General features: G+C 42.2%; 1 long non-coding RNA gene across 1 annotated transcript; it reads left to right on the top strand.

The window, feature by feature from the left end:
• The first annotated feature begins 1173 nt into the window (after positions 1–1173).
• LOC124269714 lies at positions 1174–23353 on the top strand. The gene is made up of 3 exons (XR_006896587.1): positions 1174–1328; positions 10077–10214; positions 21246–23353. It is a non-coding gene; the product is annotated as an uncharacterized LOC124269714 (long non-coding RNA).
• Positions 23354–24125: the final 772 nt, after the last annotated feature.

Raw genomic sequence — 24125 nt, 5'->3', positions numbered from 1 at the left:
TGTCTGTCTGTTAGTCTCTCTATACACTCGTGCTCTATCTGTCTATCTATCTTTCTGTCTGTCTGTTAGTCTCTCTATACACTCGTGCTCTATCTGTCTATCCATCTTTCTGTCTGTTAGTCTCTCTATACTCGTGCTCTATCTGTCTATCTATCTTTCTGTCTGTCTGTTAGTCTCTTAGTGCTCTATCTATACACTCGTGCTCTATCTGTGCTCTATCTATCTTCTTTCTGTCTGTCTGTTAGTCTCTCTATACACTCGTGCTCTATCTGTCTATCCATCTTTCTATCTGTCTGTTAGTCTCTCTATACACTCGTGCTCTATCTATCTATCTATCTGTCTGTCTGTTAGTCTCTCTATACACTCGTGCTCTATCTGTCTATCTATCTTTCTGTCTGTCTGTTAGTCTCTCCATACACTCGTGCTCTATCTATCTATCTATCTTTCTGTCTGTCTGTTAGTCTCTCTATACACTCGTTAGCTCTATCTGTCTATCTATCTTTCTGTCTATCTATCTCTCCATACACTATGCTCTATCTGTCTATCTCTTTCTGTCTGTCTGTTAGTCTCTCTATACACTCGTGCTCTATCTGTCTATCTATCTTTCTGTCTGTCTGTTAGTCTCTCTATACACTCGTGCTCTATCTGTCTATCTATCTTTCTGTCTGTCTGTTAGTCTCTCTATACACTCGTGCTCTATCTGTCTATCTATCTTTCTGTCTGTCTGTTAGTCTCTCTATACACTCGTGCTCTATCTGTCTATCTATCTTTCTGTCTGTCTGTTAGTCTCTCTATACACTCGTGCTCTATCTGTCTATCCATCTTTCTATCCCTGCCTGTCTAACCATTCTTACTAACAATAACCATCGTAATAACTCAAATGACGACACCCACCCACCTACGACCCACCCACCCACGACCCACCCTTTCTCTCCCCTTGTTGTCAGAGATTCAAATTGATGTTAAGCTTTCTTGTTAAACAAGATGCACAATTCTTGATTTCACACAGAAAGCAGGGGGACTGACTCGGTGGTGTTGCATAACAATTGATCTAAAATCAATGTACATTACAACTCGTACCACACGTGTCAAATCCAGGCTCGTATGGCCTTGGTGACTTAGCTCCGCACACCAACGGCCCAGAGCCTCTTAGTCGATCACATCTGAAATGTAGTGGGCGGATTCGCTCCAATAAAAAGGCAGCGGTGTTTGGAATAACTTCTTCGTGATTAATTCCTGTTCTGAGAGCCAAAGCGAAGAAATACCCTGGGTTCGTCCAATTTAACAGCGGCGCACATTCAGTGCAAAATACACGAACAGTATCAGGGGTAGGTTTTAGAGCAGTCTAATTTTCTGCAATTGAATTTATGCATGGCATGTTTACTTACTCTGGATTACAGTTTTCATCGATAAACGAAATGAAATTGCGAACTCTCTAAACAAATAACAGCCTAGAATCTTCCAGCTCGTTAGTAGAATGCTTGCTTATTATCCTGTTACAAAATGTAGAAATATTTCAAAAAGTAGAATGTCGTTGATATTCACAAATGCATCATTCTGCAATTGATTTAATATCCAGTATTTATTTAATATTTGATTGTGTCGGTGTCAAAATTGAGGTTCGGTAATTGTGCTTTCATTTAGAAGTGCCCTTTCAAAATTAATAATTCGATTACTGTTTAAACATCATCAGTAAAAAGGGCATCACTGGATGGTCTGGTTCGCTCTCAGTTGATTCTCTCTCTCTCTCTCTCTCTCTCTCTCTCTCTCTCTCTCTCTCTCTCTCTCTCTCTCTCTCTCTCTCTCTCTCTCTCTCTCTCTCTCTCTCTCTCGCTCTCTCTCTCTCTTTTAGAGGCGTATTGGTGTGTGGCGTTAGACAACCAACGTGTATATTGCATGCACCTGGTGCCGTCACTTCAGAGATTTATTGATTTAATTTTCACTATTTTCTCTAGCCAGATTTTGTGTTGACATTTTATATTTTCAAAACGGTTTAAGAGTTAGTTTTATATGAGCGACCTTGGAGTCCAGAGTACATTTCAGAAACATGTTACCACAGTGAATATGTATGTGACAAAATGTTATGGATGTCAACTTCCCCCTTATTCTATACACAACGTTTCTGAGCCTTCCCTTGCCCCTTTGTCATTTACCTGACGAAGGGGCAAGGTAAGGCCCACAAACTTTGTGTGTAGAATAAACAAGAAGTTGACATCCATAATGTTTTCTCTTATACTAGAATACCAACTTCTATATGCCTCTCAAGAACTTCAACAATGAATATGATTGATGTCCTTGACATCGTATGCCATCAAGAGCCTGGCATGTTACATTGCCTCAGAAGGCATCTTGTCGTAATGTCTGTCCTGTCAACATTCATCTGACGTTGAGAAGTTGAGAAATGAATGACAGGCTTGTGTTCATCTTCAAAATGCCCAACGTAACATGAACAGTGGGTGTTGGGCAAATTTCTCATTAAGCTTTTTTCTGTACTTTCAAGTTTTATTCTTGATATGTTGGCTTGAGTGGTCCATTCAGATGTTGTTACATCTTTTTGCCCATTGCACCAAATAGAGGATACTCAGAGGATATTTTGGGGGATAGTCAAGACTGGGTGGTCTTTTGAACTAAAGTTTTATATTTACAGAGACCTTGGTGTTTTTGCTTTATGTCTCAAGGCTAGGCGGACTAACCAACTGAATTGTTGGAGTATAAGACAAAATATTATGGATGTCAACTTTTTCTATATTCTATATACAACGTTCTGGAATTTTCCTTGCCCCTTCGTCCGGTATACAATGACGAAGGGACCAGGAATAGCCCATAAACGTTGCGTATAGAATAAACAAGAAGTGAATACCACTTTTGTATGCCTCTCAAGAACCTGAACTGTTGGAGTATGTCAGATCGACATAAGATCGATATCGATTAAAATATACTTGGTCAATTTCGTGACCACCTGGAGCCATCACTGACTGTCCAAGATTTCATTCATGTAATGTTCGCTGCAATCTTGCCTTTTATGCCCAATGTGTTTCAGTGAATAATCTAGACTGGTTGTTCTCTGGCTTTGACGTTTTGTGTTTTGTAACATTATGATTCTTGGGTTTGACAATTAACCTTTCAAGTATAAGACAAAATATTATGGATGTCAACTGCCTCTTTATTGTACACAAGGTTTCTGGGCTATTCCTAACCTCTTCGTCAGGTGACACAGCGTTTCTGGGCTATTCCTTGCCTCTTCGTCAGGAATTACAACGTTTCTGGGCTATTCCTTGCCCCTTCGTCAGGTGACACAACGTTTCTGGGCTATTCCTAACCTCTTCGTCAGGTGACACGTTTCTGGGCTATTCCTTGCCCCTTCGTCAGTTGACACAACGTTTCTGGGGTATTCTTTGCCCCTTCGTCGTGAGACACAACGTTTCTGGGCTATTCCTTGCCCCTTCGTCAGGTGACACAACGTTTCTGGGTTATTCCTTGCCTCTTCGTCAGGAGTCACAACGTTTCTGGGCTATTCCTTGCTTCTTCGTCATGAGACACAATGTTTCTGGGGTATTCCTTGCCCCTTCGTCAGGTGACACAACGTTTCTGGGTTATTCCTAACCTCTTCGTCAGGTGACACGTTTCTGGGCTATTCCTTGCCCCTTCGTCAGTTGACACAACGTTTCTGGGGTATTCTTTGCCCCTTCGTCATGAGACACAACGTTTCTGGGCTATTCCTTGCCTCTTTGTCAGGAGTCACAACGTTTCTGGGCTATTCCTTGCTTCTTCGTCATGAGACACAACGTTTCTGGGGTATTCCTTGCCCCTTCGTCAGGTGACACGTTTCTGGGCTATTCCTTGCCCCTCGTCAGGTGACACAACGTTCCTGGGCTATTCCTTGCCATTCGTCAGGTGAATGTTTTACCTGACGAAGGGGCAAGGAATAGCCCAGAAACGTTGTGTATACAATAAAGAAGAAGTTGACATCCATAATATTTTGTCTTGCACTTGAATACCAGCTTCTATATGCCTCTCAATAACCTAATTACCCTTTCGTTGAACAATAGATTTCATTCCGATATTTCCATATGGTTCCATAAAAATAACCCAGGGTACCAATGAATGAGCGTGTGAGTGAGTTACAAGATAAACGTATGCTTTCCTTTAGGTTTAACTGCGCTAAATGTAATATTTTAAACATAGCGTTGCGCTTCAGTTCAATTCATCGCGTTTACATATTCTTCATGTAATCTTGCTCTACATTGATCATGTTTATGTATCTGAAAAAAGAAAAGAACCATAACAGTCTTTAAAAAACCTATTTCAACATTGCTTTTCGCGTTATCATATGCCACTCTTCAATAGTGAAATAGTTTTAGATTTATATGCTAGTTTTACATCTATATATGTGATATTCTGGGTGTTTCGCTGTCCTTCGTGGGCAGGTTTTACTTGATGTATTATAAATTTAGTCACTATATGGCTGAACTACAGCCAATGTGATTCAAGATCCTAACTCACTCGCTCTCTCAGGTGGTATAAAGACTGCAATGTGCAGCACATCTACTCCGTAAGCCATGTGATTTATGACGTCACACCCCTTATGTCGTAAAAGGCGTTATTGTCACAACTCTCAGTTGTCTCCAAAACTCCCAGCCCATTTCTACTCCAAATGTTTTACCGCACATATTGAGTATTGAATATTGACTGGAATATGAAGTTTCCAAACGCAAAATGCTCGTATCAGTGTTTGGTATAACGTTATTACCATTTTAGAAGTATTGCCATTTGTCTCTAACGGAAACGTTCTGCCTTCAGACACAATCGCTTAACATTTACTAAGCTTCACTGTGAAATTAATGCATTTGAAATACAGAAAGTTATTAAATTCCCTTTAGCGTTAGAAATCAGGTAGATGGGACTATATATGGAATGAACTTGAATTTAATTCAACGTGGTAGTTATTTCACTCATATGTTTAATAAAATATTTAATTTCTTTAAATCAACACGCCTTTGCAACAAATCGTGGCAACATCGTTAGTCCTTGTTTTTTATAAACGGACACATTACCAACCAGAATTATTAATGGATGCCAGCCTTTTTACTTGCTTTTGTAAACCTTTCTCTTCAAATATAAGTCAGAGAAGAATAACTTCGTCTTCAGACACCAATATTTTCACAAATGTCCACTTTGGTTTTCAGCTGAAACAGACAGGCCAAAATATAGCTTTTATAGCGTTTGTTACTTTGCTCGGAGAAATATACAATTTTATCAGTAGAAAATTAAATGATAACTACTATGAATGTCTACTTAATAAGAAATACTAGTACATTAACGTACATAATTTGAAGTAATAGGTAAAACATTTGTTGGCAGCTGTGGGTCAGAGTGGAATGTGGTAAAACAAGATTTGAACTTTCGTTGTTTACCCTAAATTAATAAGAGAATTGTAGATCATTATTCGAAGTCACCTGGTAAGTACACTCTTCCAAAAAAAGGCATAAGCCATTTTTAGAAGAATGTATTGAGTTTGTTTAAGAGCAATTATTTCATGTAATTTCATTCGTGACGCGTTCTGTAATTCGAAGTAGCATTTTCATGCTGGAACAACTCCCTCTGTCGGTCCATAATCGGAAGCATGTACCGATTTGCTGTCAATTTCCCCTGAACCACCACTAAATCAGATCTTTGTGTGCTGGATATCGCACCCCACACCATGACTCTTTCCCCACCGAATATGTCGACCTGTCGAATGCAATTAAGGGCAAAACGTTCATTTCTCCGACTGTAAACACGTTGTGTTCCATCTCGCCGGTGAAGAAGAAGACCAGATTCATCACTGAACCAGACTCACCTTCTGTTTGTAAGGATCCAGTTCCGGACTCTACGACACCACCGCAAGCGAATGCGCAAATGGCAGTCTCTCAAAACTGGGGCGACAACTGGCCTTCTTGGTCGAATTTCCACGTCATGCAATCGATTCCTGACAGTTTGGTCGGAAATTCTTCTCAAACCAGAGATGTGTTGTGCAGTCTCCACGGCTGTGGCAAGACGATGACGCAAGTGAGCAGCCCGGATGTAGCGGTGCCAGGATTGGTGGTTTGACGGCCGCTTCTCGGGCAATCTTGGACGGAATTTGTCTGCAGGAAACGATCCCAAAGGCGAGATATGTTGCTCTGATGAACGTTGAAATGTCGGGCAACTGCAGACTGCGACTCCCCGGCTTCAAGGCGGCCTATGGCGATGTTTCGATTGGCGGCACTCAGTGGCATAATGATTTCCTCTTTTTAAGGCAAAAACGAATGACAAAATTAAACACAACGTTTGCCTTTTTATAATGATCGATATATATACCGCATGCTTTTCCGCTTACTTGCACGTGCATTTTCCTCTGCTACTATTCTTAGGGGCGTTTTGGCGACTATTTCATCAAACGCTTCTAAAACAAGAGAAAAGGTGAAAATTGCCGCGTTTTGGAGCTGAAGCTGTTTATAATCACACAAAGATGACGTTTTGGAAAAAAATAGTATATTTGAAATGTTTTGCCGCAGCTACATGAATCCAATATTCTCAAAATCACCTATGCGTTTCTTTTTTTGAAAAGTATACATGTAAATGAATGATTTTAAATTATGTTGATATGTGAACTTACAATATTATCTTTGGAAGTCTATTCAATCTTTATATGTATAAGATTTATCTATAATATTTTCACACAAGTTATCCAAGTATTAAGAAAGAAAGTTCATAATTTGTTCGACTAATCTTGATGTTGAGTTTAAATTGCCCACTTTACACCAATCTTTACACTAGTTTATTCAGTATTCGAAAGGTTAAGCAGCTATGTAACCTTGGTAAATATCTGTTTAGAGCTGACATTAAGAGAAAAAGCTTACAGTACGTTTTTTATTCTCCAAACTTGAAGTGATATCGGACGTGTCTCGGATGACACCCATTGATTATTGTTTAAAATCGATAAGCTGTATCTGTATGGTTAAAAAAATTGAATTGAGTTCACCGAGCCCTTGTACAGGTCGATAGAGACTTCATTAATACCAAAACGATGGCAAAGGTGAATGAGAGAGGTTTACGCCGCTTTTGGCAATATTCCAACAATTTCACCGCGGGGGACACCATAAATGGGTTTTGCACATTGCACTCATGTGGGGAATCGAACCTAGATGAGCGTGACGAGCCAACTCTCTAACCACTACCCCACCGCCCTCATAGGTTTGTGCCCGATTTGTTCCCTCTGACCAAACAAAGTCTTCCCTGTCTCCACCCCTACCAAATAATCAGATATAATAGCAGCGATGAAGATTTCCATTTCAAGCTATAATCTGTTTGCAGTGAAAACGTACCGATGAATTTCACTTTAAACAAAAAAGTAAATCAAATTTAGTGAAATTAAGATTGTGAATCCTCATAATTTTTCCTTGCCAAATGAACATTTAAATCTCAAAATTTTATTCAACTTAGGATAAAAGTTGTTTAACAAACGATCACAGTTTCAAATTGCTATTATTGGTTTGTATTACAAGGGGGGTAAGCGCAGTAGTTGGAACAGCGAAACATATGCACGTAAGGTACGTGATGAGCGTTAACTTAGACTAACGTAGAAAGCAACCCGTCTTGTTCGTGGGGTTTCATTTAATGTGCATTCCCCCTTGTAATTCAAACTAATACTAGCGATTTGAAACTATGATCGTTTGTTAACAACCTTTATCCTAAGTTGAATAAAATTCTGAGATTTGAATGTTCAATTGGCAAGGTAAAATTATGAGGATTCGCAATCTTAATTTCGCTTTAATCGATTTACTTTTTTATTTAGAGTGAAATTCATCAGTACGTTTTCACTGCAAACAGACTATAGTGAAAGGTAACTAGATCTACTTGGATTATTGTGACCATAACAACAGTAAATAATAGCTCATTTAATACCCGCTGGTATGTTTTGAATGTTTTTTAACACATAAACATTACCGTTATGATTTATCTGTGTTCCTCAACCCGCTGCATTATATATGATGATCACTGTTTGTTAAATCTGATGGTGCAGTGGGGTGGCCTAGTGGTTAAAGCGTTCGCTCGTCACGCCGAAGACCGGGGTTCGATTCCCAACATGGGTACAATGTGTGAAGCCCATTTCAGGTGTCCCCCGCCTTGATATTGCTGGAATATTGTTAAAAGCGGCTTAAAATTTAACTCACTCACTCACTTTTACATCTGTCACAGCCGTCTTACTATAACTACTTTCACATCTGTTACGACTTTCTGAATTTATCCGTTAGATTTTTGTTTTGTTTGTATGTATCTAAAGACGCACTCAGCAGTATTCGAGCTATATGACGGCGGTCTGTAAAAAAATCGAGTCTGCACCAGACAATCCAGTGATCGACAGCATGAGCATCGCAATTGGGATACGGTGACATGTATCAACCAAGTCGGCGAGCCTGACCTTCCGATCCTGTTAGTCGCCTCAGCATTGGTTGCTGAAGACCAATTCTAACCCGGAACTTAGATAAAACTTTGTGGATCGGGACGCTGACTGTTTCAGTCTCTGAACAGCCTTTGTAACATATGCTGCATCCTGCATTTGTTACATCAGTTCTCGTTTGCTGCAGTTGTTGCATATATACTACCCATCAAATGTTTAGACTCACTACTGTAAATATAGCCGCTTACTTCACTCAACTGTTCTAAACTAGATTTTGCAAAATATTCCATACTGTTTAAAAGTATTGTTAACATATGAACTGATGTATTGTAAAACAAATTCGTAACGTTGAAAACATTATTTTCATGAGTTCAATAAATTGTGAAACTCAATGAAAATTGGCGAATTCTTAACAAAACGCAGTTGTTCACATGCATGATGTTTGCACATGCTTTCAGTAATTTGATGCATGATCCTCATGCAATATTAATTCATCTGCATAAGGTTTGCAGTTGGTTCCCCTACGTTAGTGGAGAAATTCATCTTCGATGTAACCACACATACATACATAACATATAGTGAATGCTATAAGTGAGTCTAAACTTTTGTTGGGTAGTATATGATACATAAGATCAGCAGTGCACACTAGAGGTACGTGTATCGAGAAATAAAAAACTTTACCCCAAAACACAGCTGTTCACATGCATGATATTTGCACATGCTTTTCAGAAGGTTGATGCATGATCCTCGTGCAATTCATCTGCATAGGGTTGGCAGATGGTTCCCCTAAGTTGGTGGAGAAATCAATCTTCGATGTAACCATAGATATACATAAAATATAGTGAGTGCTTAAGTCTAAACTTTTGATGGGTAGTATATGTTACAACCTGCTGAATCTAATGTGAAATATGTTACAGCCTGATGAATCTCTATGTTACATCTGTTACAGATGTTATATCTGTTACAGCTATCTAAATATATCCAAGATATTTTTATGGATTAAACCTGATGAAGGGACCTGGAATGGTCTCGAAACGTCGTGAGAGAAATTAAAAAAAGAAGTTTAATCCATAAAAAATATCTTGGACATCAATGTACAACTTCTAAATGCCACCGAAAGACATTATCTAAATATACTTGCTGAATTCATTACAGCTTGATACATCTGATGAATGTACGTTACATCTGTCACAGCCAGCTGAATTTGTATGTTACTTCTGTTATGGTCTTCTGAATATATATGTTACAATCATTTCAGCTTCATACAGCTACTGGGGCGGTGGGGTAGCCTAGTGGTTAAAGCGTTCGCTCGTCACGCCGAAGGCCCGTGTTCGATTCCCTACATGGGTACAATGTGTGAAGCCCATTTCTGGTGTCCCCCTCCGTGATATTGCTGGAATATTGCTAAAAGCGGCGCAAAACCCAACTCACTCACTCACTCACTCACTCATACAGCTACTAAATAAAGACGTTTATTCGGTTACAGCCGTTGAATTTATTTGTTACATATGTTCTTGCCTTCCAGTTATATTGTTTCGTTTCAGCTCCCTAAATCTTGTAACATCATGTGATACGTTCAATGTAATTACAGTCTGCTGAATGTCCACGTTACATCTGTTGCAATCGACTGAATATATCTGTTAATCTGTTTCAGCCTGCAGTATGTTGAGGGAGACGTTGGTGGCGTTGGTACTGATGCTGGGCCTGACTCACACCGCCGCTCAACACCGGAAGCGCGCCACGGGACATTTTGGACATGCGCTTTGGGGTGACATGTACGTCCGGTCTAAAGGTGAACTAGTTTTCTTGTCGGTGTTGTAAGGTGCTGAAATTCACAGCGATCTGCCTCTAATCGTGCCAGCAGCTTTTGGTTCGAATCCCAGACTCACACCAAAACCGCGCTCGTTGGTTGCTGGGCAGAATAATGTCATATTTTGTAGAAATATGTTTTATCCATTAGTTCAGTAAATTATAGTCCAACTCTGAAACCTAGCTGCAGGTTTCTCAGTCTGTGTCATATGTAACAACCCGTGAAGGTCCGGGTTAGAATGAACCTTCAGTAACCCATGCATGTCGTAAGAGGCGACTTGGTTGACACACGTCATCGGTTCCCAGTTGCACAGATTGATGCTCATGCTGTTGATCACTGGATTGTGTGGTCCAGGCTCGATTATTTACAGACCGCCGTCATATAGCTGGAATATTGCTGAGTGCGGCGTAAAACTAAATTCACTCACTCACTCACTCACTCACTCATATGTTACATTTACCATCAAGCAATAGGATAAAAATCATATGCAATACCATGTCCTCCTTGTTCATTGTACCGGTATCTGGAAGAACTCTATCATTCGCCATAAAGGCATATAATATACACTAGTGCTGTAACGGTGCATCGAATTATCGATGGATTGCAATTGTTGAGTCTCCGACAGCAATTAATCGATGGAAGAAACGAAAAACTATTGATACATCGATAGTATGTGTGACTATCGACAGTTTAGTAATTGACTTCCGTTGATAAACGCGCAGAGCAAAATACAGGAAGTACCATATTCGTTCACTTTGATTTAGAGTTATCTGCCCCTGTTACGTCTTGAACAAACATGGCGGCAAACACGACATGCGACTCGGAGTTTGAAATTGTGAATAACAATAAATTTATGTTTTAACTGTTTTCTTGATCTGGGTTTCACGTTTCTTGTCAGGTATTAAAAGAGGCTGAAACTACTTCAACTTGTTTTTATTTGATATAAACTATACATTCATTTGGGAAATGACTTCAAATATGACAATTCAAGCAGAAAAAACGATTGCAATAGTATTGCAATAGTTGATCGCAATAGTATGTCGCAATAGTTGTTTCCCCGTCAATAGTCACCTCTAATATACACCATCTTCGTAGATAGGAAAACGTATCACAAAGACCAAGAGTACAAGTCAATAGTCTTCGTAAATGCCCTGTATAACTAGTGTCGGCATAAGTCGGTTGTTGTTTTGGCAATGAACAAACTCCAACTGACCTGCATCTCAGTTTTCCGTTAGTGATTGACCTTGGAAACAATCAATTTTAAAAATGGTACGTCGGGAATCAAATACAGTGAAAAGCGAAACGACGACAGTTATGTTTTGAGTAAAGGTCGAGTGAGTGAGTGAGTTCAGTTTTACGCCGCTTTTAGCAATATTCCAGCAATATCCCGACGGGGGACACCAGAAATGGGTTCACACATTATACCCATATCGGGAATCGAACCCGGGTCCTCGGTGTGACGAGCGAACGCTCTAATCACTAGGCTACCCACCGCACTTAGTAACAGTCGAATCCCGTTACTCTGCTTGACCGTAGTAAGGATAATCAAGTTAGAGTGAGTTCAGTTTTACGCCGCTTTTAGCAATATTCCAGCAATATAACGTCGGACACCAGAATGGATTTCACACATGGGGTATCGAACCCCACCGCCCGTAATCAAGATAGAGAGTATGTAGACATCTTCGCTGTTTTCAGCCTCACTACATGGAGGCTGAAGGGTTAGCTTGTCACACCTTATATCCGGGTTCGATTCCCTATCTACGTGTGTAAAATAAGTCAAGCTCATTTCTGGCGTTCCCCTCTTTGAAATGCCTGGAATAGGGGCCATCAAACTAAACTCACTGGCCTTATTGCTCTAAAATAATGGGGGCGGTGGGGTAGCCTTGAATATGTAATTAAAGCGTTCGCACGTCACGCCAAAGACCCGGGTTCGATTCCTAACATGGATACAATATGTGAAGCTCATTTCTGTCCCCCGTCGTGATATTGCTGGAATATTGCTAAAAGCGGCATAAAACTAAACTCACTCACTCACATTCACTAAAATAATGACGGTGTCTTTGTACAAAACGAGTGAAAACGCCATGCCTCCAAGCACAACCAATAGCTCCGTTAGTTACCGTTTAAACAGCGGCAGACAGTTCTCTTGAGTCATGTGATCAGGGCAAGCTGTATATAGTGCATTATAAAACGATTAGTTATATTTTGAGACGCTAACACGTCACTGTCATAAATAGATTACAAAATCCTGCAAATCTGAACAGCCAGTAGGATGTTGTCAGTGAATTCATCAAGCAGGTTCAGAATCTCGTTGTCTTGATAGATTACAGATTATACGCTGGGATGCCATGCTGTCTATTTGTGGACTGAGAAGGTAATAACATTTACCGCTTGCCTGAATCTCCCCATAATCCCGAGGCGGTGTTATTTCGCCGATCGTTCAAGTGGCTTAAACGCCGAGCAAGTCGTTAAACCTCGTACCTTTCCGTGATCGTGTTGCCGAATGTGAAGAAGAGCGGAACCAACCGAATAAATAATGCAAAATATACAGTTAGTTTGTTTCCTTTTAAATTTGACCTTAATTACAGTAAAACACATCAATGTAGTAAGTGCAGGGGCGGACACAGGAACCTTTTGAGAAAGAGAGAAAAAAAGGGGGGTGGGTGGGGGTGAGGGTTGGCATCATTTTCACCAAATTTTCAATGGTCATTTAAAAAACTTTCACGACAATAGGAGGGGTGCGCACCCCTGCACCATCCCTCTGGATCCGCCTATGAAGTGATACACGTTCATGGCACCATTTTTTAAAAGTAATTGCGAAAAAGTAAAAAACTCGGGTAGGCGAAACAACATGAGCAAACAACGCATACAGATGATGTGAACGTTTTTAAATGATGGCAAAACACCACTCTAATTCCACGACTGACACTCCAACACCGCTCTTGGTATTGCACAGATTGGAACCAACCATGCCCACAGTGCTAGAACTTTTTATTTCTCCCGTGTTGCTGTAACTAACCGAATGAAACCTTACAGACAGACCTGGCAGACATCATAGAGGCCATTAACAGACAGACCCAGGGTAACTACGCCCACTGAAGACCGGTACTTGCGTACTTTACATCAGCGCAATCGATTCTTGAACATTGACAGCAAAGGATGCCTTTGGCCACGTAGTTAGTCGACAGACATTGGCCCGGCGACTGAGGACTGGATTAATTCGCGCTTACAGACCTCACTGAGATTATTGACAGCGAACAATCGTCGTCAGAGATCAAGACAGACCGTAACTATGTGTCGTTGGCAGCGACGTGACTGGCAGAAGGCCGCCTTCATTGATAACACCCAGTTCTGTCTGCTCAGAGCTGATGGAAGACCGTGTTTACCGTCGAAGGACACAGCGGGAGTTGTGCCGTATGCTGGAGAGGCTGTTGTGAAAATTTGACAGCTCAGCATACTTGGATGACATTCTTTGTCCGATTGTCCCACCATTTTTGTAACGTCTTTTTTAATGACGACCCAAGACCCCTTGCAGCCAAAACTGAAACAGAACTTCCTTGCAACCAACAACGTCAACGTGTTTCCGCGACCTACACGTTCCACAGACGCAGGAGAGTTTTTGAGGGTGTTGCAGTACTGGGTGGTCAAGGGGCGGTGGGGTAGCCTAGTGGGTAAAGCGTTCGCTCGTCACGCCGAAGCCCCGGGTTCGATTCCCCACATGGGTACGATGTGTTAAGCCCATTTCTGGTGTCCCCCTCCGTGATATTGCTGGAATATTGCTAAAAGCGGCGTAAAATCAAACTCACTCACTCACTCACTGGGTGGTCAAACACGCTATTAACGTGACATGTCATCGAACTTGATGTGTGTGCCCATTGGCCATAACAGCAAAAGCTTGTGTTTGCTACGTCACTTCAATTCAGGCGTTTATCACTTGATTGTCTGGTCCAGACTCAATTATTTACAGACCGCCGCCATATAGCTGGAATATTGCTGAGTGCGGCGTAAAACTAAACTCACTCACTCAATTCAGGCAACTGTCGTTCCAGTGTCTTTTGCTGTTTGACTGTCATTTTAAGTGTTGAGTTCGTTGAGATATTGATTTTTTTTTCAATACATTTCACTTCATGCATCTATCCTTTCTGGTTATATATTAGACTGATTGAAAACTATTGTAACGTTTCTTTTGGCTGTCAGTATATAATGCACAACTTGGTTTTTATCTACTACATAGGTGCCACGTTCGGTGGCATTCCGAGTGACATCATGCAGCGTGCATAGCTGTAATATAAAAGGGAACGTTTACCCTAATGCATTTGCCTTAGATGTCTCAATTTAGCGTCCCTTACTCTTACCTATATCATCGTTGCCAAATAGTGATGATCGTTGCTTAGAATCCCAGATCCGACCCAAAACGATAATAATTTCTGAGCCAGCACCGCACATGTGCTCGTGGGCCTGCTTTACTTTTAAATCTCCCACTCCCATCCGAAGCCCGACGCACCCACCCACGCGGTCGTAGAACTGAGATACAACTGCTCAAAGCGGCGTTCGCCAACCCACAACTCAGCAGCCTTCATAAACGTCGGGCGGCTTCTGAAATGGTACCTGTGTGTGTCCTTTCAAACCTTCAGGGGCTGTGGGATAGCCTAATGGTTAAAGCGTCCGCTCGTCTCGCCGAAAACACGGGTTCGATTCCCCACATGGGTACAGTGTTGGAAGCCTATTTCTGGTGTCCCCCGCCGTGATATTGCTGGAATATTGCTAAAAGCGGCTTAAAACCATGCTCACTCACTCACTCACTCTGGTGTCCCCCCGCCGTGATATTGCTGGAATATTGCTGAAAACTAAACTCACTCACTCACTCACTCGCAATACGTGAAACCCATTTCTGGTGTCCTCCGCCGTGGTATTGCTAAAACTAAACTCACTCACTCTAAAAGAGTATCATCTGTAATGAACATCATCTCGCCCCTCCAAGCATTTCCACTTCATTTCACGCATGGAAACGCTGCTGGTGTTGGATTAGGTGTGGAATAATCACCAGCTAACATGAACAACTCATCAATGTCATGTAGCTAAATGGATTATATGAGACTAATCACATGACGCGTGGGTGGCCGGCATCTTAACGCACGCACACAATACATCGAGGTTATGTCAATCGAAATTTCGGCTTAAGTGCTTATTTTATCACGAAGCTAATTGGGGAATTTGGTAACTTAAACACCACATGCAAACGACTTTACTTGGACCAGTAACTGCGGTCACGTGTAACTGTTTACTGCACTTTTAAAGGGGTCGTTTGGGATGGCTGTCGAGTGAGTACATGCTGTTTACGCACCAGTGAGTGAGTGAGTTGAGTTTACGCCTTTTAAGTTTAAGGCAATATTTCAGCTATATGGCGGCGGTCTGTAAATAATCGAGTCTGGACCAGACAGTCCAGTGATCAACGGCATGAGCATCGATCTACGCAATTGGGATACGATGACATGTGTCAACCAAGTCAGCGAGCCTGACCACCTGATCTCGTTAGTCGCCCCTTACGTCCTGCACCAGTGATTATAACTTGAGCGTCGCCTGACAACGAAACTGGCGCTTGGAGGAATATATACTCATGCCAATAATGGTTGTCACCCCCAGCCTATTAATATAACTGAAGGGGGTGACAACCATTAATGGCATGGGTATATTAAGAATTGCTTAATGGTATTCAATATACAGTAAACAACTTATGTAACGAAACAAGCTTATACCGAACTGACGGATATAGCGAACTGTGATTTTTGCTGTAAATTTCAGTCGAAATGTGTATAACGAACTTCGGAAATAGCGAACTAAAATTTGTGGTCACTTTGAGTTTGTTTCAGTTCGTACATGTATTAGATACCAGTTCTATGTGTCACATCAGTCGGTGTGTCACAGTAGGTGAGGTATACAAGATACCAGTTCTATGTGTCACATCAGTCGGTGTGTCACAGTAGGTGAGGTGTACAAGATACCAGTTCTATGTGTGACATCAGTCGGTGTGTCACAGTAGGTGAGGTGTACAAGATACCAGTTGTATGTGTCACATCAGTCGGTGTGTCACAGTAGGTGAGGTGTACAAGATACCAGTTCCATGTGTCACATCAGTCGGTGTGTCACAGTAGGTGAGGTGTACAAGATACCAGTTCTATGTGTCACATCAGTCGGTGTGTCACTGTAGGTGAGGTGTACAAGATACCAGTTCTATGTGTGACATCAGTCGGTGTGTCACAGTAGGTGAGGTGTACAAGATACCAGTTCCATGTGTCACATCAGTCGGTGTGTCATAGTAGGTGAGGTGTACAAGATACCAGTTCTATGTGTCACATCAGTCGGTGTGTCATAGTAGGTGAGGTGTACAAGATACCAGTTCTATGTGTCACATCAGTCGGTGTGTCACAGTAGGTGAGGTGTACAAGATACCAGTTCTATGTGTCACATCAGTCGGTGTGTCACAGTAGGTGAGGTGTACAAGATACCAGTTCTATGTGTCACATCAGTCGGTGTGTCACAGTAGGTGAGGTGTACAAGATACCAGTTCTATGTGTCACATCAGTCGGTGTGTCATAGTAGGTGAGGTGTACAAGATACCAGTTCCATGTGTCACATCAGTCGGTGTGTCACAGTAGGTGAGGTGTACAAGATACCAGTTCTATGTGTCACATCAGTCGGTGTGTCACAGTAGGTGAGGTGTACAAGATACCAGTTCTATGTGTCACATCAGTCGGTGTGTCACAGTAGGTGAGGTGTGTACAAGATACCAGTTCTATGTGTCACATCAGTCGGTGTGTCACAGTAGGTGAGGTGTACAAGATACCAGTTCTATGTGTCACATCAGTCGGTGTGTCACAGTAGGTGAGGTGTACAAGATACCAGTTCTATGTGTCACATCAGTCGGTGTGTCACAGTAGGTGAGGTGTACAAGATACCAGTTCTATGTGTCACATCAGTCGGTGTGTCACAGTAGGTGAGGTGTACAAGATACCAGTTCTATGTGTCACATCAGTCGGTGTGTCACAGTAGGTGAGGTGTACAAGATACCAGTTCTATGTGTCACATCAGTCGGTGTGTCACAGTAGGTGAGGTGTACAAGATACCAGTTCTATGTGTCACATCAGTCGGTGTGTCACAGTAGGTGAGGTGTACAAGATACCAGTTCTATGTGTCACATCAGTCGGTGTGTCACAGTAGGTGAGGTGTACAAGATACCAGTTCTATGTGTCACATCAGTCGGTGTGTCACAGTAGGTGAGGTGTACAAGATACCAGTTCTATGTGTCACATCAGTCGGTGTGTCACAGTAGGTGAGGTGTACAAGATACCAGTTCTATGTGTCACATCAGTCGGTGTGTCACAGTAGGTGAGGTGTACAAGATACCAGTTCTATGTGTCACATCAGTCGGTGTCACAGTAGGTGAGGTGTACAAGATACCAGTTGTATGTGTCACATCAGTCGGTGTGTCACAGTAGGTGAGGTGTACAAGATACCAGTTGTATGTGTCACATCAGTCGGTGTGTCACAGTAGGTGAGGTGTGTACAAGATACCAGTTGTATGTGTCACATCAGTCGGTGTGTCACAGTAGGTGAGGTGTACAAGATACCAGTTCTATGTGTCACATCAGTCGGTGTGTCACAGTAGGTGAGGTGTACAAGATACCAGTTCTATGTGTCACATCAGTCGGTGTGTCACAGTAGGTGAGGTGTACAAGATACCAGTTCTATGTGTCACATCAGTCGGTGTGTCACAGTAGGTGAGGTGTACAAGATACCAGTTCTATGTGTCACATCAGTCGGTGTGTCACAGTAGGTGAGGTGTACAAGATACCAGTTCTATGTGTCACATCAGTCGGTGTGTCACAGTAGGTGAGGTGTACAAGATACCAGTTCTATGTGTCACATCAGTCGGTGTGTCACAGTAGGTGAGGTGTACAAGATACCAGTTCTATGTGTCACATCAGTCGGTGTGTCACAGTAGGTGAGGTGTACAAGATACCAGTTGTATGTGTCACATCAGTCGGTGTGTCACAGTAGGTGAGGTGTACAAGATACCAGTTCTATGTGTCACATCAGTCGGTGTGTCATAGTAGGCGAGGTGTACAAGATACCAGTTGTATGTGTCACATCAGTCGGTGTGTCACAGTAGGTGAGGTGTACAAGATACCAGTTCTATGTGTCACATCAGTCGGTGTGTCACAGTAGGTGAGGTGTACAAGATACCAGTTCTATGTGTCACATCAGTCGGTGTGTCACAGTAGGTGAGGTGTACAAGATACCAGTTGTATGTGTCACATCAGTCGGTGTGTCATAGTAGGTGAGGTGTACAAGATACCAGTTCTATGTGTCACATCAGTCGGTGTGTCACAGTAGGTGAGGTGTACAAGATACCAGTTCTATGTGTCACATCAGTCGGTGTGTCACAGTAGGTGAGGTGTAAGATAAGATACCAGTTCTATGTGTCACATCAGTCGGTGTGTCACAGTAGGTGAGGTGTACAAGATACCAGTTCTATGTGTCACATCAGTCGGTGTGTCACAGTAGGTGAGGTGTACAAGATACCAGTTCTATGTGTCACATCAGTCGGTGTGTCACAGTAGGTGAGGTGTACAAGATACCAGTTCTATGTGTCACATCAGTCGGTGTGTCACAGTAGGTGAGGTGTACAAGATACCAGTTCTATGTGTCACATCAGTCGGTGTGTGTCACAGTAGGTGAGGTGTACAAGATACCAGTTCTATGTGTCACATCAGTCGGTGTGTCACAGTAGGCGAGTGTACAAGATACCAGTTCTATGTGTCACATCAGTCGGTGTGTCACAGTAGGTGAGGTGTACAAGATACCAGTTCTATGTGTCACATCAGTCGGTGTGTCACTGTAGGTGAGGTGTACAAGATACCAGTTCTATGTGTCACATCAGTCGGTGTGTCATATAGTCAGTCGATACCAGTGTATGTCACATCAGTCGGTGTGTCATAGTAGAAGGTGTACAAGATACCAGTTGTATGTGTCACATCAGTCGGTGTGTCACAGTAGGTGAGGTGTACAAGATACCAGTTCTATGTGTCACATCAGTCGGTGTGTCACAGTAGGTGAGGTGTACAAGATACCAGTTCTATGTGTCACATCAGTCGGTGTGTCACAGTGGGTGAGGTGTACAAGATACCAGTTGTATGTGTCACATCAGTCGGTGTGTCACAGTAGGCGAGGTGTACAAGATACCAGTTCTATGTGTGACATCAGTCGGTGTGTCACAGTAGGTGAGGTGTACAAGATACCAGTTCTATGTGTCACATCAGTCGGTGTGTCACAGTAGGTGAGGTGTACAAGATACCAGTTCTATGTGTCACATCAGTCGGTGTGTCACAGTAGGTGAGGTGTACAAGATACCAGTTCTATGTGTGACATCAGTCGGTGTGTCACAGTAGGTGAGGTGTACAAGATACCAGTTCTATGTGTGACATCAGTCGGTGTGTCACAGTAGGTGAGGTGTACAAGATACCAGTTGTATGTGTCACATCAGTCGGTGTGTCACAGTAGGTGAGGTGTACAAGATACCAGTTCTATGTTGTCATGTGTCACAGTAGGTCAAGATCCAGTTCTATGTGTCATCAGTCGGTGTGTCAGGTGAGGTGTAGGTGTACAAGATACCAGTTCTATGTGTCACATCAGTCGGTGTGTCATAGTAGGTGAGGAGTTCTACAAGATACCAGTTCTATGTGTCACATCAGTCGGTGTGTCACAGTAGGTGAGGTGTACAAGATACCAGTTCTATGTGTGACATCAGTCGGTGTGTCACAGTAGGTGAGGTGTACAAGATACCAGTTCTATGTGTCACATCAGTCGGTGTGTCACAGTAGGTGAGGTGTACAAGATACCAGTTGTATGTGTCACATCAGTCGGTGTGTCACAGTAGGTGAGGTGTACAAGATACCAGTTGTATGTGTCACATCAGTCGGTGTGTCACAGTAGGTGAGGTGTACAAGATACCAGTTCCATGTGTCACATCAGTCGGTGTGTCACAGTAGGTGAGGTGTATCTTGACGTGTCAAACAACGTGAGAGGCCCATGTTCACTGTACTCAGTAACGAGCACAACCTGGTCCCCTAGGTAAGCTGCGCTGCGCTTCACTGACCCTGGCAAAGACCGGCGGCATCCACAAGTGGGTAAAGCGCTATTTACTGTAGAAAAATCCAAGAACGAGTGGTTAAAATGATTTTTAGCATTTCCATCGGTACTCAAGTAAGGTGTACGTCACCAAAACAACACCCATCGTTACCTTTAGAGTAGGGAAACGTTATTTAAGCAGTTTCGAGACGGGAAAGTCGCCGTAACATGGGCGAAATGTAAACAGTGACTCCCACACACCATTTTCAACATCGATACGTACATTAATGTTTCGTGTCAGCTCGCTATTGTCACGACATCGTGCAACATATCGTCAGCATGTTTACTTTAGTAAATTTGATGACGCAGATATCGCCGATTAGGTCACGTACCTTCCATCGCTGTATGGAGGGCTTAATGGAAATATTGTTCGACCGCCCAGCATAATAATTAGGGAAAAGAACGTATCGGTTACGGGCGGAGTCCGCCATTGTGTAGTCATTGCCTGGGTCAGTGAAGCGTCAGCGCAGCATACCCAGAGAACCAGGTTGTAATGAGCAGTGTAAAGTCTGACTGACTGAGTTTAGTTTTACGCCGCTTTTAGCAATATTCCAGCAATATCACGGCAAGGGACACCAGAAATGGGCTTCACACATTGTGCCCATGTGGGGAATCGAACCCGGGTCTTCGGCGTGACGAGCGGACGCTTTAACCACTAGGTTACCCCACCGCCCCGTATAGTCTGAACGTCCAAGTGTATACTTTATTTAATCCGGCAAATATGTCTGGGTAATCGAGGATTAGGAAGGTTACGCTTCCAACAATTGCTTACAACGTCATTTAAAACGAAATATGGCGTGATGACGTCTTTTCTTTATGTTTCAGATATGTTTCACAGACCGAGGCAACGGTCAGAGATTGTCGCCCCTCACCGCTCTTCTTTCAAGGAGTTACATAAAGACATTGAGCGTTTGACACGCATGCGCAAGTCAAGCAATAACTCCGGAAGTGGCAGCTGGTTACGGAAACTGGTTCTCATGCGTGCGCTGATGAATCAACCTGTGATTCAAAAACGACTTGAATTGAACTGTGATACAACCCGCATTACCATTCAAATAATACTTGAGTATTTGAGGAGCGGAAGAATATGTGGGTTTAGGGTAACAACAGTGCGTTTCGGACTGGGCGGAAGGAGGTAGACCGGAAGTACTATGTAACACTGCTCTAAAGCCAGCCGAATCAGATCAAAGAGTTGCCTGGGACGCGGGAATATCGTTTAACTATTCAGTGAAACCCCGTTGATCCGACAAAATACCGAATTTGGGCGATTATGTTTGGATCATAAATAATAATTCGGAGTATATACGTATATAACATGACCCCGAGCTGAGAATTCTTTATCCGGATTGTTTCACTGTGCGGATTAACGAGGGTTCACTGTAACTATTTCATTGGTTCTACTTCTCCTGTAACATACATTGCACGCAGTGAACATGAACGTGGGAACGATGCAGTTGTCATAGATAATTATAGCATGGGACTTTGGTCCGCATCACTCCTTGTGTGTAGTCAGTGTTTTGAAGGCGACGGATGTGACAGGAAGCCTATTTCAGAGAAAGTAATGCTGATGACAACGATTATAGATCAGTGAATGTGCATTCGTCGCTAGAGGGTGTTGCGGCACATGAGTTGGCCGTCAGAAGGCGCTGTGGAGCCGAGGAACACAATCAGTGGGAATCTTTTGAACGCTCTTCTTGAAGAACCTGAATAGCTGCTCAAGAGGACAAATAGATGCCCCTGCATCAAAAGCGTGGATATGTTTTGTTGTTTGTGAAATTACAGTGTGACATTTGTGGTAATACGAACCTTTCGGCTTGAAGGCAACACAGCAATGTACATAGTTAGACCTGTATTGTTATTTCAGTGATAGCTTGCTAGTCCAGAAACCTCGCTAGTCCGGACACCCTACGAATACTGCTGAGTGGGTTGCCATACATACAAGTGGACCTTTTTAAATTTGAAATATTTGAGAAAACAGGTGATGTCGGATTTGGCTCCGGATTAACGGGTTTCCATTGTTTCTTATATAATTGAGATATCTATCCAGTTTCTAGAAACCGGACAACACGATTTAAAGGGGCCATGTGCGCTATTGAGTTAGGGCTTAGAACTAGTCATTGTAATAAGCAAAATGGGACACAATCATTGTCTATGATAACGGCGTTACTATGAACTGCCAGATTTGTATATTTAGCAGAAATCTTAAGTCGAACGTGGACGTTGAATCAGACTTGTTGGACTGCCAATTTTACGGACCTTAATGTCCCTTTAAACCCCTAATATTTAAGATCGACTCCGATATATTCTTTTTTGTTTATAGAGCTATAAACGTAAACATCCGACGTGCACATGGCGTAAAACGAGCTTGTACGTTCATAACTCCAAATCTTATAAATTCTTTTAAAGAAATATGTCAACAATAAAAGCTTTATAGATTACTTTGTAATCAATAATAGTTAACTCCTTGAGAAAACAACACGAAATCGGTGATGTCGTTTATCGCAATAATTTAACACGTGCCCCAACAATTCTAGTATAAGCCAATCAAAAATCCGCAATCCAAAGTGGTTGATTATCATTGGTTAAGGAAACTAGTACACAAAATGAATGTATTAGTTAACCAATCAAAAGCTACGGAATTACCTCAATATTCATTTATGATTGTACCAATCGAATCGGGAAATGGTCGGTTTAGATAATCAAATGTGAAATAAATTTGAAATTATTGCTAAAACCTTACACCCGTGCGAAGCTATGGCTTTGAATACAGGTCCGCTTTAAGTATTAGTGTGCACGGACAACGGACAAGCAGCTATGTCTTAGGCTGGTTGTAATCTGTAGTAGATGTTAGTTAGTTGTTTTGTCTCTTGTTTTGACGATCTCTCACAATCCATTGGCGTTTCTTTTATAAGAATAAAGTGGTCTCTAATGTATGTTCGTGTTTGTGTTATGTGCTGAGTGTTTAACGAGTCATGAACGGGCGCGGTCAAACACTACGGACACCCGTCAAGACTGGATCATATATTCAATACTGGTTTATAAATACATATGTTCTATTCTTAGTTAAGCCATGGTCATGCTTCTGAAAGTATCTTACACCTATCTCGTGTATTGATCTATAAAGAATTTTTTTTTTGATGTCAATAACGTTGAGAGGTTTGCTGTACAGTACGTATTATCATAAGAATGGTTTACGCGGTAGGGAAGAAGCAAGTTCTATTTTGGATCATTTAAAGCCCTTAGTTCTTGGTTGTCTTGTGATATTACAAAACCTATATTATGATGGACGTTTCCTGTAAGTAGGCGAGATCAAATGGATTCCAGAGTCACCACTAATCCATCCTCGATCATTCATCAACATTACATACATACACTAAACGCCAAAAGAAACGTTACCCTCATTTCTTAATGACGGGACCGTTTCCGTGGTATAGTGGTTAGAGCGTCCGCCCGGAGAGCGGAAGGTCGCGGGTTCGATCCCCGTCCGCGTCATACTAAAAGACGTGAAAATATGGTACTTGTTGGTCTCTGCCTGGCGCTCGGCATTAATGTGTACATCAAGGACTGGTCGGCTCGGAGTCAGTATAATGTGTCTGAGTGGGGTATTCATGCTTCACTGCGGCATGGTATCTCAGTGAGCTAGCACTATAAAACCAGCTTAAGTCTGGGCTAGTACAAGCAGCCGCACATACACATACACACGCA

The sequence above is a fragment of the Haliotis rubra genome, unplaced genomic scaffold (genome assembly GCF_003918875.1).
Source record: "Haliotis rubra isolate DU_JTF1 unplaced genomic scaffold, ASM391887v1 Scf147, whole genome shotgun sequence".
NCBI classification, from domain to species: domain Eukaryota; kingdom Metazoa; phylum Mollusca; class Gastropoda; order Lepetellida; family Haliotidae; genus Haliotis; species Haliotis rubra.
This window is presented reverse-complemented; position numbering and strand designations above follow the sequence as displayed.